The 14,334-nt window shown below is 46.5% G+C and overlaps 1 protein-coding gene across 1 annotated transcript in view; it reads right to left on the reverse strand.

Moving 5' to 3' along the window:
- alg14 (ALG14 UDP-N-acetylglucosaminyltransferase subunit) overlaps positions 1-14,334 on the reverse strand; it is a 63,496-nt gene that overhangs the window by 23,521 nt on the left and 25,641 nt on the right. The window lies entirely within an intron of this gene.

Raw genomic sequence — 14,334 nt, forward strand, 5'->3', positions numbered from 1 at the left:
GTCGAGTCTGAAGAAGGGTCTCGACCCAAGACGTCACCCATTGCTTCTTCCCAGAGATGCTGCCTGGCCTGCTGAGCTACTCCAGTAATTTGTGTCTATCTTCGATGTAAACCAGCATCTGCAGAACCTTCCTACACGCCTTGTCTGTTTTCTCAGCTGGCTGCAACTCAGTCCTTGGCACTCTGCTGAGGAAGGTGTCTCTCCAACATCCTGGCTAATACACTTCAACCCACATCACTAAATATATACACAGATTACACTGCTCCAGGGGCTTCGCTCCACGCCAATTGACTGCCCTGTCTCGACTGCACAGCACATTGTCCATCAATCAATTTGCAACAAAACATAGAAAATAGGTGCAGGAGTAGACCATTCAGCCCTTCGAGCCATACGATCATGGCTGATTTTGAAAGCCCCATTCCTGCTTTCTCCCCATATCCCCTGATTCTGTTAGCCCTAAGAGCTATATCCAATTCTCTCTTGAATACATCCAGTGAATTGGCCTGCACTGCCTTCTGCGGCAGAGAATTCCACATATTCATAGCTCTCTGGCTGAAAAGGTTTTCCTCATCTCAGTCCTAAATGACCTACCCCTTATTCTTAAACTGTGACCCCTGGTTCTGGACTCCCCCAACACCGGGACCATTTTTCCTGCATCTAGCCTGTCCAACCCCTTAATAATTTTAATGTGTTTCTATAAGATCCCCTCTCATCCGTCTAAATTCTTGTGAATATAAGCCTAGTCGATCACACTTGGGTCCCAAAACACTTTGGGACCGATTACAGGTATTGCACAAATGCAACTTATTTTAGTTTAGAGATACGGCATAGAAAAAGGCCCTTCAGCCCACCAAGTCCACACCAACCATCCATCACTGATCACACTTTTTCATCCACTCCCTACACTTTACTTTAGAGATACAGCGAGTCCACGCTGAGCAGCGATCGCCCCGAACACTAGCACTATCCTACACACACTTGGGACAAGTTACAATTTTACAGAAGTCGATTAATCTACAAACCTGCATGTCTTTGGAGTGTGGGAGGAGACTGGAGCACCCGGAAAAAGCCTACACGGTCACAGGGAGAACGTGCAAACTCTGTTCAGACAGCACCCATCGTCAGGATCAAACCCATGTCTCTGGCGTTGTAAGGCAACAACTCTACCGCTGCACCACTGCGCTGCCCTCACTGGGGGAAACTCACAGAGGCCAACCAACCTGCAAACCTACATGTCTTTGGGATGTGAGAGGAAACCGGAGCACCCGGAGGAAACCCATGTGGTCACAGGAACATCGTGCAAACTCCGCGCAAAGAGCACCCGAGGTTGGGATCGAACCTGGGGCTGTAGCGATGTGAGGCAGCAGTTCTACCAGGTGGGCCACTGTGCTGCCCTAACTCGTTCCCCACCCTTAAGCGATTCACTCACAGGGGGGGGATTGAGTAGACACAGCAATGTCAACAACACAGGAGAAGATCTTGCAATCCCGATTCTGATCTGCAATCCCGCCTGTGGGACAAACTGCACCCTAATGAAGGTCCCACAAGGCTTACATATCATCATATCATATCACTTTTATACAGCTGGAAACAGGCCTTTTCGGCCCTCCAAGTCCGTGCCGCCCAGCGATCCCCGCACATTAACACTATCCTACACCCACTAGGGACAATTTTTACATTTGCCCAGCCAATTAACCTACATACCTGTACGTCTTTGGAGTGTGGGAGGAAACCGAAGATCTCGGAGAAAACCCACGCAGGTCACGGGGAGAACGTACAAACTCCTTACAGTGCAGCACCCGTAGTCAGGATCGAACCTGAGTCTCCGGCGCTGCATTCGCTGTAAAGCAGCAACTCTACCGCTGCGCTACCGTGCCTCTTTTCCCACGGGATATGGGCGTTGCTCGCAAAGACAAATTCTTTCCCATCCCAATTGCTTTTGAGAAGCTGGTTACAAGCCACAGTATGTTGAAGCCATGCCCGCAGGGCTGCTTGGCAAGATCTCCAGGACTTCCACCCTCCGTACATGATGGAACAACATATTTCCAAGCCAGGAAGGTATGCAAGTGTACAGGGAACCTGGGCGGCACAGTGGTGCAGCGGTAGAGTGGCCGCCTTACAGTGCCAGAGACTCGAGTTCGATCCCGATCATGAGATGCAATGTCACTGGTGATGATAACCTGCACTGAAAAAGCTTGAGTGCACGGTGGCGCAGCGGTAGAGTTGCTGCCTTGCAGCACTTACAGCGCCAGAAACCCGGGTTCGATCCCGACTACGGGTGCTTGTCAGTACGGAGTTTGTACGTTCTCCCCGTGACCGCATGGGTATCCTCTGAGATCTCCGGATTCCTCCCACACTCCAAAGACGTACCGTTTTGTGGGTTCATTGGCTTGGTATAAATGTAAATTGTCCCTAGTGTGTGTAGGATAGTGTTAATGTGTGGGGATCGCAGACATGGTGGGCCGAAGGGCCTGTTTCCGCGTTGTATCTCTGAAAATAAAGACTAAACCTGGGCTTGTTGTCTTTTATTCTCGCAGACAGCAGGAGTTGGAAGTCTTGGTGAACTACACCTCTGCACCACGTGTATAGTACACACTAACTACCCTACTGCATGGAGTTACTCCAGCATCTTGTGTCTATCACGTTTTCAAGAGAGAATGAGATATAGCTCTTAGGGCTAACGGAATCAAGGGATATGGGGGAAAAAGCAGGAACAAGGGGTACTGATTTTGGATGATCAGCCATGATCACATTAGATTTTTTTTTTAAAGATACAGCGCAGAAACAGGCCCCTTCGGCCCACCGGGTCCGCGCCGCCCAGCGATCCCCACACATTAACACTATCCTACACCCACTAGGGACAATTTTTACATTTGCCCAGCCAATTAACCAACAAACCTGTACGTCTTTGGAGTGTGGGAGGAAACTGAAGATCTCGGACAAAACCCACGCAGGTCACGGGGAGAACGTACAAACTCCGTACAGACAGCACCCATAGTCAGGATCGAACCCGAGTCTCCGGCGCTGCATTCGCTGTAAGGCGGTAACTATACCGCTGCGCCACCGTGCCGCCATTGAATGGCGGTGCTGGCTCGAAGGGCTGAATGGCCTACTCCTGCACGTTTTTTTCTATGTTTCTGTGTCTATCTTCTGCGTGTAACACTGGACGCCTCGTTATCCGAGGAGTTGTGATGGGAACTGAATGTGGGGCCCGCACTTAGTGGTGAGAAGCATCACAAAAGAAGTGTGACTACGTGATGTTGAAATGTTGCCAAGATCCGATTTCTGAGTTGAGGTGACAACCCGACGAGCTTGGACTTTACAAATGGCAGAGTCGGCCTAAGACAGCTCCTAATTCATCTGCTGGTGTGTAGGTTTTGTAAGTTCCAGTGGGTTAAACTACCCACCCCCCCACCCCCCAAGTTAATTCCTCCCATCTCTCAACACCAGCATGTTCTAGCAGATTTAAGGACCAGCAATCACGAGGGGGGAAGCATTCTCTTCCTTATCCAACAGTGGGGTACTGCGGTGGATGTGACGAGGAGCTATCACTGGACAGAGAGAGTCGAGGCCCTCAGGACACCCACGGATTAAAGCATAGTCCGTGGTCCATTCACCATCGTTCACATTCGGCAGGGCTTGTACAGCTGTGCTTTCATTCCACAGAACATTCATTCTGAAACGGATTAATAAAGGTTACACGAGCACGCAAAGGAAAAAATCAAATCACAACATTTAGAGTATTGCGTTCGGTTTTGGTCACCGTGTTATAGGAAAGACGTTGTGGAGCTGGAAAGGGCGCAGAGAAGACTTACGAGGATGTAGGCGGGACCCGAGGCCTGAGCTACAGGGAGAGGTTGAGCAGGCTAGAACTTTATTCCTTGGAGCGCAGGAGGATGAGGGGTGATCTCATAGAGGTGTATAAAACCATGAAAAAGGAATAAATCAGGTAGACGCACAGAATCTCTTGCCCAGAGTAGGGGAATCGAGGACCAGAGCTCACAGGTTTAAGTTGAAAGGGGAAAGATTTAATGGGAACCTGAGGTGTAACTTTCGTTTACTCTGAGGGTGGCGGGAGTAGTGAACGAACTGCCGGAAGAGGTAGTTGAAGCAGGTACTATCAAAATGTTTAAGAGACATTTGGATAGGTACATACATAAGGCAGGTTTAGGGGGATATGTGCCAAGCGTGCGTGGGCAGGTGGGACTAGTGAGGTATGTTGGTCAGTGTGGGCAAGTTCCACAATCTATAGCTCCAAGAATATTAATCTAACAAATGACCCAAAGATGAAGTTTGTAACGAGTCAACTTTGATTCAGTGGGTGGCATACTTTCCTTGGAGTTGAAGGTTTTTGATTTCAGCACCTACGTTGGAAACTCAAGCAGCGAGATCTAGGCTGAAACTCCACAGTGGTGTTGAAGGCAGGCTATGGAGTTGGATGGGCTGCCTTTTGGGTGAAAATTTAAAGCAAGGCTTCGACAGATGGATGTAAAAGACCTCATGGCACTATTGCAAATGGGAGCGGGTTGCTTGGCGCCCAATATTTATCCTTCGTCATTCAGCATAGGGAAGTTGTGAGAGCCAGCTGTGCACAAAATGGATGCAGCATTTCCCACAGTACCACAGTGGCTACTGTGGGAGGCCCACAGTAAAGTGACTCCCCACTATCAACTCCATCAGCGCTTCACGCTGCCTTGGGAAAACAGCCAACATAACCAACAACTTGTCCCACAAGTAAAATGACTGCCCACTATCAACTCCATCAGCACTTCCTGCTGCCTTAGGAAAGCAGCCAACATAATCAATGACTTGTCCCACCTCGGCCATTCCTTCTTCTCCTCACTCCCACCAGGCAGAAGATACAGAAGACTGAAAGCAAGCACCACCAGACTCAGGAACAGCTTCTTCTCTTCAGTCAATGGTCCTTCCATAAGCCAGGGTACTGTCCGATTCACTTCTACCCCATTCACCTCTACCCCATTGCGGACATTGGACTTTGTCTACGGAACTGGTGCTCTGCCATGCTGAGAACAATATTCTGCACTCTGTATCTCCCCCTCTGCTCTACCTATTGTACTTGAGTTTGGCCTGATTGCATTTATGTATAGTATTATTTGATCTGATTAGGTAGCATGCAGAACAAAGCTTGGTGTACGTGACATTGATATAACTATATTAAGTATCGTTTCCTTCATCTGCAATTTATCTCGAGATTGGGAATTGAAATATAAACTTAGGATGTGTTGAAAAGAAGCTGGGAAATGACATGCAAGTACAACCCTCTCTTTTACACCGATTCACCATTCAACAGCACATTCGATTTGCTGCATCAGTGCAAATTTTCCTCTTCAATAAAAAGGCTAACCAATTTGCCCCAACCTTCAGAAATATAACAACATTACATTCAGAACTACATAAGTACAATCCAGTAATGAAATCTCGACTTAGCTGGAGATTGCGTCTCCATGTAGGAATGTCACAGAAGTCTGAACACGAGTGGCTTACTCATGTGGGACTCACAAAACATCAAAAAAGGTCTTCAGCTGCCATCCACAGAGAGAGAAGAAAAACATTGCTGCGATATCAAGCTTCCAAGGATGACCTCAGTCTGCCTGTGGAAGTCAACTGCGAATCGGAGAATATGTTTGGCTCCTGGGTCTCCCTGTGGTCGGGTAGCCTGCCAACGTGCCCACATGTAAATAACAATAATGTGGTAAAGACTCGAAAACCAAGCCCCAGTCTGTGGATGGGGGAGGGGGGGGAGTATCAGATTGCAATCTAAACCGATCTTAGTTACATGTGTGGTCCTCATTTCCAATCGTACTCTTGGGAAAGTAATGCCTGAGCACTCCAAGGGATATTTTCCAGACCAATATTTTACAACGAGTACAGAGTTGCACATGTCTTTAATGGCAACATTATTCTCAAGTGTACATTTACAACCACACAAGTAACCAGGATCACATTATTAAATATGTGTAATGTTCACAACTTCCATTTACAAAGCACCTCGAATGCAATAAATATCTTGACATGCTCCTCAAGACTGGAGTGACTAGGCTTGTATACACTGGAATTTAGAAGGATGAGAGGGGATCTTATCGAAACATATAAGATTATTAAGGGGTTGGACACGTTAGAGGCAGGAAACATGTTCCCAATGTTGGGGGAGTCCAGAACAAGGGGCCACAGTTTAAGAATAAGGGGTAGGCCATTTAGAACGGAGACGAGGAAAAACTTTTTCAGTCAGAGAGTTGTAAATCTGTGGAATTCTCTGCCTCAGAAGGCAGTGGAGGCCAATTCTCTGAATGCATTCAAGAGAGAGCAAGATAGAGCTCTTAAGGATAGTGGAGTCAGGGGGTATGGGGAGAAGGCGGGAACGGGGTAGTGATTGAGAATGATCAGCCATGATCACATTGAATGGTGGTGCTGGCTCGAGGGGCCGAATGGCCTCCTCCTGCACCTATTGTCTATAATCCTGCCTAAACTATATTCAGTATCGTTCCCTTCATCTGCAATTTGTCTCGAGATTGGAAATTGAAATATAAATGATATAAAATAAATGACAGCGGCATATCAATTTCTGTGTACAGCAGCCCAAGTTTCATAAGAAATATACTGTCCAAGAAAAGAAAATTAGGAGTCTGTGCAATCTGGTCACGAGTCACCATTTTTAGAAGTTGCCAATGATGCCTTTTCAATCTCCCATGGAGTTTATAGGGTGACAAGTTCATTAAAAGGAGCAACCAACCTGGTGGTGTAGTGGTGTAACACTGTGTCTCACAGTGCCAGAGACCTGGGTTCGATCCTAACCTCGGGTGTTGTCTGTGTGGAATGTGCACCTTCACCCTGTGACTGCATGGATTTCCTCCAGGTGCTCCAGTTTCTTCCCACATCCCAAACACGTGCGGGTTTGTAGGTTAATTGGCCGCTGTAAAATTGTCCCTGGTGTGTAGGGAGTGGGTGAGAAAGTGAGATAATATATAGAACTAGTGTGGGTGAGTGATCGCTGGTCGGTGTGGACTCAGCGGGCCGAATGGGCCTGTTTCTATGCCGTGTCTCTAAACTCTACAATGAAGGGACGCCTACCGTCAATCAGTGTGCAGCCACACTTACAGCTACGCGACAAGAAGGACTGGAAGATGTGAGGGAATTAAGAACAGAATTGGCAAAGATGGCCAGCTATAAAACTATCCCTGCCTCAGGGGTGGTTGTCGAAGAACTGGAGGATTGCAAGTGAAGCAACATTCGTTCAAAACAAAAAGGGAAGTACTTCCTCGAGGAATTAGAGGCTAGTCAGTTTAATGTCAGTTTGGGAACTCTGAGAGAAATTTAGAGTGGCAGCAACTCATAAAGAAGTGCCAGTGTGTATTTGGTATTTTCGTACGGTATGCTCCTACTGGGCAAATGTGACATTATAAAAGTCAGCAGCCAAATAAGCATTGAATTTTTAAACAAATGCTGCAACAGAGAAAAATTCCAATCAAATTAATGGGACAATGGACTGGTAAGTTTCCCCGAATTTTAATTTTACATCTATATACTAAAACTCTTGTTTGTTTGTTCCTGAACGGAACGACAGGCAAAACGGTACACGATAGCGCGGCAAGTTTAGGCCCACCTTACTCACCGTCGTCCCTTTGGTGCTAATGGAAGAAGTTTCATTGAAATCGGAGTTATTTTTTAAAAGTTATTCACATTTTATAGTTTAAATCTATCTCCAAGGGAGGGAGGGGGGAGAGGGAGGATAAGGGGGGTTGAGGGGGATGGAGTGGAAGCGAGGGGGCGAGAGGGGGGAGGGAGGGGGAGGGGAGGGAGAGGAGGGGGGAGAGAGGGGAGGAGAGGGTGCTACAACAATGCCCAGCGGGTCCACTTGGTCTAGGTAAACTTTAAATTTTAGAAATACAGCGTAGAAACAGGCCCTTTGGCCCATCAACCAGCAATCACCACTAGCACTATCCTACACACCAGGGACAATTTTTAAAAACAATTTTTACAGAAGCCAATTAACCTAGAAACCTGTACGTGCCTGTCTTGGTAACGTGGGAGGTAACCTGAGCACCTGGGGAAAACCCACATGGTCACAGGGAGAACGTACAAACTCCATGCAGTCAGCACCAGTTGTCAGGATCGAACCTGGGCCACTGGCGCTGTAAGGCAGCAACTCCACCGCTGCGCCACCATGCCACCTGACGACCTGTCCCCTAAGTGTTGAAATAAAGTGGCTACAGTCAGAAGAAATAGTCGTTATGATTTTCCAAAATGACTTGGATTCCAGAGATGTCCGGAAAACTACGAATGTAATGCTTCCATTAGAGAGAGCGGAGAGACAGAATATGGGACACGATGAGCCAATTAGTGCAATGTCCGTAGTTTAGATAGAGCAGGAATCTGTGATCAAGGTAATAGTTTTAAGACATTTGGAAAATCATTATACAATCAAGCAGAGTCAACATTGTTTTGTGGAAGGGAAATAGTGCTTGACTAATCCATTAATCTTCTTTCAGCCAGAAATTAGGAAGGTAGATGAATGGCAAGTCAATGGATGTTCCAAAGGGCATCTGTTAAATGCTACATGAAAGGTCACTACACAGGAAACACGCTAATGGCACGAGGCGGGTGGGTGGAGGGCAAAGGCATTGAGTGGATGGACAAATTAGCAGAAAACAGAATAAAAACAGAAAACGCTGGAAACACGCAGCAGGTCAGGCCACAACTGAGGGAAGAGTTCAGTTCTTCCCTCAGAAGAGAAGTTCTTCCCGCAGAGTTAACATTTCAAATCAAAGACCTTTTGACAGAGCTCGAAAAGGACTTAGATGAAGACACCTAGAAAGGACTTAGATGAAGACAAATATAGATGGGAAATCTCATGAGAATGACACAAAGAGTCTGCAGTGGGATGTAGAAAAGTTAAGGGAGCAGGAATTTAGACTTTAGAGATACAGCGCGGAAACAGGCCCTTCGGTCCACCAAGTCCGTGCTGACCAGCGAGCACTCCATACACCAGCACCAACCTACACCCGAGGGACAATTTACAAGTTTTACTGGAGCTAATTAACCTACAAACCCGCACGTCTTTGGAGTGTGGGAGGAACCTGGAGCAGCCGGAGAAAACCCACACGGTCACAGGGAGAATGTACAAACTCTGTGTAGACAGCATCCGTAGACAGCACTGAACATTGGTCTCTTGCGCTGTGAGGAAGCAGCTCTACCTCTACGCCACTGTGCTGTCCCTAATTTCTGCTGATAAAATTATAAAGTGGCATAAATGCACACTATCTTCCTTGGTAAAAAGGGAAAATCCAAATACTGCTGGGGAGGGGAGTGTGAAGGAGGGGGTGGGCGGAGATAATGGAGGGGGGTGTGGGTGGATTAGTTACTGATTACCTAAAATTGGAGCATTCACTGTTCAAAATGACAGACCAGGCATAAATAGGTAAACATCAAGAAAGCGGTGTTGGCATCAACATAAGCAAGCCACAGAACCCACAGTGTAGGAGTTTATCAGTGTAGGAAAAGAACTGCAGATGCTGGTTTACACCAAAGGAGGTGACTGGAGGAGACTCACTGTGATGGATGTTTCTTTTTTTTGTGTGTTTTGTGTTGGTTTGTGATTGTGTGTGTTATTGCTTATTTTTATTGCTCTTATTGTTGGACTGTGGGTATCGGAATTTCGTCCAAAAGACTTGTTTTTTTGGATGACAATAAAGGTTATTCTGATCCTGATTCTGATTCTGAGATAGACACAAAATGTTGGAGTAACTCAGTGGGTCAGGAGGAAAGGGATAGGTGACGTTTCGGGTCGAGGCCCTTCTTCAGACTATCGGTTTATCAGTATCATTTGAACAAGGAGATTTAGATTTTTTGTTGTTGATTTTTTAGATTTAGAGATACAGCGCGGAAACAGGCCCTTCGGCCCACCGAGTCCGCGCCGCCCAGCGATCCCCGCACATTAACACTATCCTACACACACTAGGGACAATTTTTACACTTACCCAGTCAATTAACCTACATACCTGTACGTCTTTGGAGTGTGGGAGGAAACCGAAGATCTCGGAGAAAACCCACGCAAGTCACGGGGAGAACGTACAAACTCCGTACAGACGGCGCCCGTAGTCAGGATCGAACCTGAGTCTCCGGCGCTGCATTCACTGTAAGGCAGCAACTCTACCGCTGCGCCACCGTGCCGCACAGATGATAGCTAGTCAGTTCTAAATTTCCCTTTTTAATTATCAATCCTGTAGATTTTTTACAGGGGCTTTTGTAAGACTTTTCTTTTCCCATCAGCAAGTAATCAATGCAACTCCCTGTCTGGCAACCCACAGGCAAGAGAAAGTAAACATTGGTGCATTGTAACCCACAGACCTTCATTGACTGCCACTTAACAACAGTCATCATTTTTATTGTCTGGTCAATGAACTGAATCTAAGTGCATGCAAACACAAGTAGTGCCATTTTGTCTTCTTCTTAGATCAAGCTAGCCGAAGCAATTGCAAGCAACTCACTTTGGGGTTGTAAAACTCATATCAAAATATCAACTACTCTTTATATCTTTTTCAAATAAAGCTTGCTAAAATATTTCAATACCTGAGAAAGCCTTGCGTGTTCTCTCACAGGATTACTGGAAAGTGGGATGCATTGGCTTTTGAAGGAGAGACGTATAAAGACACACATTAACAGTGCCGGAAACCCAGGTTCGATCTTGACTATGGGTGCTTGTCTGTACGGAGTTTGTACGTTCTCCCCGTGCCCTGCGTGGGTTTTCCCCGGGATCTCCGGTTTCCTCACACACTCCAAAGACGTACATTTGTAGGCTAATTGGCTTGGTGCAGTTGTAAATTGTCCCTAGAATGTGTCGGATAGTGTTAGTGAATGGTGATCGCTGGCCGGCGTGGACTCGGTGGGCCAAAGGGCCTGTTTCCGCATTGTATCTCTGAACTAAACTAAACTAAATTAAACTAAACTAAAACTAAAGTGCACAAAAAGATATACACAAAAAGCTGGAGTAATTCAGCGGGGCAGGCAGCATCTCTGGAGAGAAGGAATGGGTGACGTTTCAGGTCGAGATCCTTCTTCAGACTGGACTTTAATATTGTGCACTATAATATTGGATTTATGCAGTAAGCTCCCACAGGGAAGGCTGACAGTATTGAGGAGATACTTTATCTGCTAAGGAGACTCAGGTCCTTTGGAGTGCAGGGGGCACCCCTAAGGACCTTCTACAACACGATGGTTGCATCGGCCATCTTCTATGGAGTGGTCTGCTGGAGCAGCAGCATCTCAGCGGCGGAAGGGAAGAGACTCGACAAACTGGTCAGGAAGGCCAGCTCTGTCCTGGGTTGCCCCCCGCGACTCAGTGCAGGTGGTGGGAGAGAGGAGGATGATGGCAAGGCTAACATCGCTGCTGGACAACGACTCCCACCCCATGCAGGACACTGTCACTGCACTGAGTAGCTCCTTCAGTGACAGACTCCTTCGCCCCAAGTGCGTGAAGGAGAGATATAGGAGGTCCTTCCTTCCCGCTGCTGTGAAACATATAAGATAATTAGGGGATTGGACACATTAGAGGCAGGAAACATGTTCCCAATGTTGGGGAGTCCAGAACAAGGGGCCACAGTTTAAGAATAAGGGGTAGGCCATTTAGAACGGAGATGAGGAAGAACTTTTTCAGTCAGAGAGTGGTGAAGGTGTGGAATTCTCTGCCTCAGAAGGCAGTGGAGGCTAATTACAGCATCTTCCTCACAATTCACACTACCCCCTAGCTTAGTATGATCTGCAAATTTGCTAATGGTACTTTTAATCCCTTCATCTAAGTCATTAATGTATATCGTAAATAGCTGGGGTCCCAGCACCGAACCTTGCGGTACCCCACTGGTCACTGCCTGCCATTCCGAAAGGGACCCATTTATCCCCACTCTTTGCTTTCTGTCTGTCAACCAATTTTCTATCCATGTCAGTACCCTACCCCCAATACCATGTCCTCTAATTTTGCCCACTAATCTCCTATGTGGGACCTTGTCGAAGGCTTTCTGAAAGTCGAGGTACACCACATCCACTGACTCTCCCCTGTCAATTTTCCTAGTTTCAAAGAATTCCAGTAGATTTGTCAAGCATGATTTCCCCTTCGTAAATCCATGCTGACTCGGAATGATCCTGTTACTGCTATCCAAATGCTCAGCAATTTTGTCTTTTATAATTGACTCCAGCATCTTCCCCACCACTGATGTCAGACTAACTGGTCTATAATTACCCGTTTTCTTTCTCCCTCCTTTCTTAAAAAGTGGGATAACATTTGCTATCCTCCAATCCACAGGAACTGATCCTGAATCTATAGAACATTGAAAAATGATCTCCAATGCTTCCACTATTTCTAGAGCCACCTCCTTAAGTACTCTGGGATGCAGACCATCAGGCCCTGGGGATTTATCAGCCTTCAGTCCCATCAGTCTACCCAAAACCATTTCCTGCCTAATGTGGATTTCCTTCAGTTCCTCCATCACCCTAGGTTCTCCGGCCCATAGAACATTTGGGAGATTGTGTGTATCCTCCTCAGTAAACACAGATCCAACGTAACGGTTTAACTCGTCTGCCATTTCTTTGTTCCCCATAATAAATTCCCCTGCTTCTGTCTTCAAGGGACCCACATTTGCCTTGACTATTTTTTCCTCTTCACGTACCTAAAAAAACTTTTGCTATCCTCCTTTATATTATTGGCTAGTTTACCCTCGTACCTCATCTTTTCTCCCCGTATTGCCTTTTTAGTTAACTTTTGTTGCTCATTAAAAGAGTCCCAATCCTCTGTCTTCCCACTCTTCTTTGGTATGTTATACTTCCTCTCCTTAATTTTTATGCTGTCCTTGACTTCCCTTGTCAGCCACAGGTGTCTCTTACTCCCCTTAGAGTCTTTCCGCCTCTTTGGGATAAATTGATCCTGCAACCTCTGCATTATTCCCAGGAATACCTGCCATTGCTGTTCTACCGTCTTCCCTGCTAGGGCATTCTTCCAGTCAATTTTGGCCAGCTCCTGCCTCACGCCTCTGTAATCCCCTTTGCTATACTGTAATACTGATAATGTAAGAACAAGGATGCTGGTTTATACCAAAGAAAGACACAAAATGCTGGAGTAACTCAGTGGGTCAAGCAACATCCCAGGAGAACATGGGTAGGCGATGTTTCAGATCGAGATCCTTCTGATTGAAGGAATGAAGGGTTCTGACCCGAAGCATCACCTATCCATATTCTCCAGGGATGCTGCTTGACCCGCTGAGTTACTCCAGCATTAAGATCACAAGCGTCTAGAACATGGAAGATAGGTGCTGCAGTAGGCCATTCGGCCCTTCGTGCCAGCAACGCCATTCAATATGATCATGTCTGATCATCCAAAATCAGTACCCCGTTCCTGCTTTTTCCCCATATCCCTTGATTCAATTAGCCCTAAGAGCTAAATTTAGCTCTCTCTTGAAAACATCCAGTGAATAGGCCTCCACTGCCTTCTGTGGCAGAGAACTCCACAGATTCACAACTCTCTGGGTGAAAAGATTTTTCCTCATCTCAGTCGTAAATGGCCTATCTTAAACTGTGACCCCTGGTTCTGGACTCCCCCAACATGGGGAACATTTTTCCTGCATCTATCCTGTCCAATCCCTTAAGAATTTTATATGGTTCTATAAGATCCCCTCTCATCCTTTTAAATTCCAGTGAATACAAGCCCAGTCGACCCATTCTTTCATATGTCAGTCCCGCCATCCTGGGAATTAACCTGGTGAACCTACGCTGCACTCCCTCAATAGCAAGAACGTCCTTCCTCAAATTAGGAGACCAAAACTGCACACAATACTCTAGGTGTGGTCTCATTGGGGCCCTGTACAACTGCAGTAGGACTTCCTTGCTCTTAAACTCAAATCCTCTTGCAATGAAGGCCAACATGCCATTAGCTTTCTTCACTACCTGCTGCACCTGCATGCTTACCTTCAGTGACTGATGTAATAATAATAATAATAATAAAAATTTATTTTATATAGCGCTTTTCAAAATACTCAAAGACGCTTTGCAAAACAGTCAGGACATAAAAACAAACAAACGAACAAAAGATTTGTCCTGACGGAGAAGCGGCGAACAAACAGCGCCAGCGCCCTCTCACGTCAGGGTCCGGCAGTAAACAATAAAGAACACAAGACACACAATTACAATGTAACACAAACAGCCATCACAGTGATTACTCCAGGCACACCCTCACTGTGATGGAAGGCAAAGAAAAGTCTTATCTCCTCCTCATTCTTCTCCCGTGGTCAGGCAGTCGAACTGCTGCCACGAGGCGATCGAGGCTCCCGACTT

The sequence above is a fragment of the Rhinoraja longicauda genome, chromosome 11 (genome assembly GCF_053455715.1).
Source record: "Rhinoraja longicauda isolate Sanriku21f chromosome 11, sRhiLon1.1, whole genome shotgun sequence".
Classification (NCBI taxonomy): Eukaryota; Metazoa; Chordata; class Chondrichthyes; order Rajiformes; family Arhynchobatidae; genus Rhinoraja; species Rhinoraja longicauda.